The sequence below is a fragment of the Telmatherina bonti genome (genome assembly GCF_933228915.1).
Source record: "Telmatherina bonti genome assembly, chromosome: 18".
Taxonomy (NCBI): Eukaryota; Metazoa; Chordata; class Actinopteri; order Atheriniformes; family Telmatherinidae; genus Telmatherina; species Telmatherina bonti.
The window spans coordinates 37,382,074-37,388,164 of NC_136616.1; the positions used below are offsets into that span (position 1 = coordinate 37,382,074).

Consider the following 6,091-nt stretch of genomic DNA (forward strand, 5'->3'; position numbering starts at 1 on the left):
GGATGGTTGGAGGTCGGGGACAACAGCACTAGTCTCTGCTGAACGTGACACGTCTCCATTTAGTACCATGTTATGTAGCGTCTCCACTATCTGCACACTTTGCAAGAACAAAGTTACAATGGCAATAAAAATAGCAATAAGTTATTTTTCACATGGTAAATATGAGGTTTTGTGTTTAGAACTGATTCTGTTTCAGAATAAAGATGTAACCTAAAATGTGTGCAAAGCAAAGAGCTGTCAGTACTTTCTGGATGCACTTCATACTCCGTCTTCCTGACGTCTGACGGGTTTAAGCCTTACATTTAGCTTTTTTATCATCAGGGTCCAGAAACAAGCCGGGTAGATGCAGTCCGTTTGGGGTTTTGGGAAGATGGCGGGAGGCTGCAGAGAAGCTGCCTGCTGGTCTCAACCCTGAGTTTTCCCTGCTTTAGATGGCTCATAAAATCATCCATATTCCAGATATGAGAGCTGCTCCATGCAAGGCAGGACGATGGCCGTCTCTGCTAAGAGCAGGTTTCTTCCAGAAAGTTCTGTATAAAGCAGCTTGTTTTCTGGAGCCGCCTAGACAAGCAGCGTTGCAGGATGACATGCAGCTAAACATGTCAGCGCTGCTCAGATCCTGCAGGGCTCCAGAGAAAACTACAGAGTCCAGCATGGTGTTGGCAACGTTACAGACCAAAGCAACATGAAGTGTAGCGACGTCCGACTGGTGGAAGCGGCTGTCGTTACCACCAACGTGAATTCCAACCTGTCAGGAAGAAAAAGTGGAGAGTTGTTGCGTAATGAGGTTGGGACGTGAGATCAGGTAACTTATGTGTCACTGTTCTACCTGCCAGGAGAAGGTGGAGATGAAGGAGTGCTCTGTTGTCCTACATCCTGTCCGCTTTGACAAGCAGCTGCTGGACCAGCTGGAGGACGGTGTCTCTGCTGCTTCTTCAGGTGTGTGTTCTCCACTTCCTGAAGGCAGAAAGGTGAGTAGTATGAAGACGCTTCCTGTTCAGTTGGAAGCTAATAATTCAGTTCCAAAGCTTTACTGCAGACATGAACTAAGTTTAACTTTATGTTTCAGGAGACAGCAGAGGGTCATCAGAGACCTGTTAGCTTGAAGAAGAGGACTGCAGAGACGAAGGTTTGTCCTTAAGTTTTCTCCTTCCAGCATGACTGGATGAAGTGTGAATGTTTAGAATTTACCCTTCACACATTTTCTTTTAACCAGGGACAGAATCCATCAAAGACGACGTCCTCTCCCGGTGTCTCTGTGTCCGTAGGAGAGAAGATCTGTCCACGTTCTTCTTGTCCTTCACAGAAGGACACCAGGATGGTAAGTACATGATCCACACTGAAAACCTTTAGAGAGGAGGTCACTAACTGGTGGACGAGGTCCAGCTCCAAAGACCCTTCTTAAATGTTTGCCTACCAGTAAAAAAAATGTGCTTTTTGTCATTTGTCATTAAACTTGTAATTTAATAACACATCAAATCTGGACAGACTGGAACCTACATGTCTAAAAAAAACTATAATTATGATTATAGTTGTTTTATTAATTTATTTAGAAAATATTGAAAATCTTACATACTCCACCTTTAAGCTCCCTAAATAATTTAGTGATTCAGTGTTGTTTCATTTTAAAGATTTTTCTTTTTGTTTTGTTTTTAATAAAATAACAAGGCACCACGAAACAGTCATTATAAAGTGGCTAAAATATGAGTTCAAATAGATAATCATATAACCAGTTAAATATAGATCTGCCAGGTTCCCTTTCCTTCATATTGTGAGGTCCAGAGAACCCCTTCAGTACGTCGTTCATGCTATGCATTCCACTATTTGCTTGCTGTCGTTAGCTGCAATGTGTACCTTAGACACACCAACAGCAGTAATAGAACGTGAATGGATGGAACAAGAATGGATACAAGAAAGTTTTTCAAAAAAGTAACCAGGTCTGTTCATTACTGCTGGTAGTGACAATTGGTTAGCATGAGCCCCCAGGTGACAGCAGAAAGCCCCGTATAATTAATAAACCAAATCCTTCCAGGTTGACAAATAGAAAAACTGACTTACACATTAAATACAACCTCTGCACACCAAGTCTTACCTTTTGTTGTTTTGCAATCTAAATTTAGAGTTAGAAAAGAAAGCCTCATGTTAGGTTCAGCTCAGGTAGGGGACCCAAATGCAGGACTTCAGAGACTCAATAGAAGTTTCAGACAATGATTTATTCTGCCAGACATGAATCAAATCAGGAATACATGATCTCTCATGAGATGATTGGTAACGATCTGATGCTGGCTGAAGACAAACACACAGACTAAATACAGACAAAGAGGAAATGAATCCCAGGTGAATTCAATCTGGGCTGGAACAAAACACAAATGCAGGAAGGACAAGGCACCTGAAAATGAGAGTGTGAAAACTTCAAAATAAAATACAAACCCAAAACAGGAAGCAGACTGTGGTGGAAATACTCTGGTCTTGAGAAGTTGTAATACATCTAAGAGTCAACTGTCTTCTTACAATGAGTATTTTATCATAGACATTAGTCTATAATACAAGCACACGCTGGCGCTTGGAGAGAGAACTCTCTCTGCAGATGCTGAAGTAACACCCGATTATAAACCATGCTTAACTCCTCCTAGTTGCTGGGCAGATCACAGAAAGCAATCATTCTCTCTCAGTCAGAGCTAAACGGAGCTCACTAAGCATCAATCACTCACTATATTACTTTATTACCTTTAACCTTTAACCTTTAGCAACTGGTCAACAGGCAGTTGACAAAAACAGATGTGCTGCAGGAAACGCTCCTTGTCTCAGACTTCATCAGCACATTCCAGTGAAAGGTCATATATGAGTTAAAGAAAGCTTTGTGCATAGACACAAAACACAACAGGATCACAGCAAATCAATGCCTATATGTCTAATACTTAATACAAACTAAACCCATAACAATTTTCATGCACAAGACTAAACAGCAAACCTAACAGACATGACTGGACACAACAGCTAGCTAGTTAGCTGACTACATTGTGAAGGTCCCACTCTTTTCACCATACTACTTTTGGGGTGACTTCCTTTGAAAGTATCAGCTGTGTTTCTTACTTGAGATATGAGTGCAGGACCTGAACTCTTTCATGTATGATTACCATCAATGGATAGTAATAATATTCCACTGTATTCTCCAACAGTCTTTTAATAAAACCTGAGCATGTCCCTTGTTGTTTTAATTTGTACTTTTATTCTTTAGTTTTTCATTTTTAATTCCAGGTTTGAACTGTGGAGTGTTGTTGTCAGGGCCGTTTCTAGCTTTGTGGGGGCCCAAGGCAAGATGCTGTTTGGGGGCCTCTAGTTTGACAAACTATGATGAAGAGATTCCTAACCCTTTACATGGTCTACTGAGATTTCAATAAATAGGAAAATATTAAACATTTAAAAAAAAAAAAAAAAAAGGTTTACTTTAAATCAGAAAATCCAACAGATCAACACTTAAAATAATGCTTAATTACCTTACACTTGTCAGCATAACACCTAATAATAACCCACATTATTCACAGTGACAGTTACAGTGTATTATCCTCAAAATGTCTGCTTCCTGGCTTTTTCATTTGCATAGTCATCAATGATGTCCTCATATAACAGCTGTTTGCCCATTTCATGTTTAATGCTGAGTCCTGCAGGACCAGTGAGGCGATGCCGTCTCATGAATGACCTTATAAAGGTCTTGATGAGCTTCAGCTTTGAGAAGCTCCTCTCTGCTGAGGTCACAGTCACAGGCAGAGAGCAGGATCAATGTCTGGTGTTCCAAAATATATTGTTCCTGTAAAGACAAAGCTCATTTGATATGTCACATAGGGTTCTTGTGATTCCAGATAGTTCCCCACTGTTAAAGGAACAGAACAGGACAAGGGTCGAAGGGTATAATATATATATATGTATATATATGTATATATATATATTTTAGTCGTTCGGTAATTTGAACTTCCACAAACGTATTCACACAGGAAAGAAACCATAAAGATGTGATCAGTGTGGGGCAGCTTTCAGTTATCTATGTGGTTTAAAAACCCACAAACGTATTCACACAGGACAGAAGCCATACAGACGTGATCAGTGTGGGGCAGCTTTCACTGATTCAAGTGCTTTAAAATGCCACAAACGTGTTCACACTGGAGAGAATCCATACAGATGTGATCAGTGTGGGGCAGCTTTCAGTCAGCCAGGTAGTTTAAAAAGCCACAAACGTATTCACACAGGAGAGAAACCATACAAATGTGATCAGTGTGGGACAGCTTTCAGGGATTCAAGTACTTTAAAAATCCACCAACGTATTCACACAGGAGAAAAGCCATATAGATGTGATCAGTGTAGGACAGCTTTCAGTCATTTAAGTACTTTAAAAACCCACAAATGTATTCACACAGGAGAGAATCCATACAGATGTGAGAAGTGTGGGAAAGCTTTTAGTGATTTAAGTACTTTAAAAATCCACCAACGTATTCACACAGGAGACAAGCCATACAGATGTGAGGAGTGTGGGGCAGCTTTCAGCCATTTAGGTCATTTAAAAACCCATAAACATATTCACACAGGAGAGAGACCATATAGATGTGATCAGTGCGGGGCAGCTTTCAGCCAGTTAGGTAATCTAAAAACCCACAAACGTATTCACACAGGAGAGAAGCCATATAGATGTGATCAGTGCGGGGCAGCTTTCAGTCGTTCAGATCATTTAAAAAAACACAAACATATTCATGGTCAAGAAAAACCTTAGTTCTGTCATTAATTTAGCACAGTTTTAAAATAAAAGCACAGCTTTAAAGTAATAGATGTTTTAAAACATTACCAACTTGCAGTCGTCCTCAAATTCATTCATAACATTTTACTTAGGAGGTGGTTGATGGTCGTAAAATGCTGTCAACATGGAATTCAGTCCCTTCTAATCTGACATTACATTCTCATTTGCAAACTTGTTCTGTCATTTGCTGCATCCTGCCTCAAAAGATGCTTTGATTTCAGATGCCTTTTAGCCTGTTTTTAGAGACCATGCAAACAGCTGCAACGTGTGTGTGTTGTAAGGGAAAGTTATTGTTCATAGCCTTTGTATTAACTGTTAGGTAGCTGCATTCACAGCAGTTAAATCCTGAATGAACCTCCAAACAGCAGGTAAAACTTTATGCAGAGCTGCCTCTAAATCTGGGTCTAAACCTGTGGTAGACACAGAAGTAGATTCATAGAGGAGGAGTGAACATGGCTGTACAGCATAAGCAGGCCGTACAGTGTGTACTGAGATCTGGTGAGATTTTCGATATGTTAAAAGGGAAGGTGAAAAGTCAACTTCACGGTCAGCAGTGTTACACCAATCTGTGGCTGTCACACAAGCTTTAGTCCAAGGGCCTAAATCAGGCCACTGGTCAGTGGGAGATTTTGTCAAAGAAGTATGAGGAATACTGTCAGGTATCAAAAAGAAAGGAAGTTGAGCAGCAGTTAGACGAACTGATAATACACATCGTTGACCAGACCAGAAAAGACAAACAGAACTGAGATCATCCTCTGTCTGAGAAAAAAAAACCTCTTAGCATAAGGAGAATCAGGTTCAGGAGACACGTGGGATGTACAGTGCAGATGTTTTGGATCCATAAATTCTGCAGTCTGAGACAAGTTCGCGAGCCAGTGAGACCAGGGTATTAGACTGGGAGAGATTTAACAAACATTGATTGAAATTTAGGGTGGGCTTACTTTGATGAGATAAAAGAGTTGGTTCTGATGAACTATGAGCAACCATTCCTTCAGGAGTGGAGCAAAGCTCCAGGCCGAAAGTCAACATGGCATCTCTTCCAAGCAGATTAAAAGGACAACAACTGGACAGCAGGAAGGAGTGTTTAAATGCTGTCTGAACAATTTGACATGATAAGGGGATTGTGAAATGTTCTTTGGTCTCAGTACCAGTAGACCCGAGAGAGTAGTTAGCGGCCGCTTAATTTCGTGCCTGGCAGGTCAGAAGCTCGAATCACAGAATACGTTGCTCCGGAGTTAGCAATAAAATGCAGTTGTTTGCCATTAACATTCATACTGAACAGAGGCGGGTTCTGAATACTTTCAG

General features: G+C 40.7%; 1 protein-coding gene across 1 annotated transcript in view; it reads left to right on the top strand.

Moving 5' to 3' along the window:
* The first annotated feature begins 1,106 nt into the window (after positions 1–1,106).
* LOC306768981 (uncharacterized protein) overlaps positions 1,107–6,091 on the top strand; it is a 27,977-nt gene continuing 22,992 nt past the window's right edge. The window contains exons 1-2 of the mRNA XM_079257482.1: positions 1,107–1,129; positions 1,217–1,321. The gene's annotated coding sequence lies outside the window, so the exon portion shown is untranslated. The remainder of the gene's footprint in view (positions 1,130–1,216; positions 1,322–6,091) is intronic.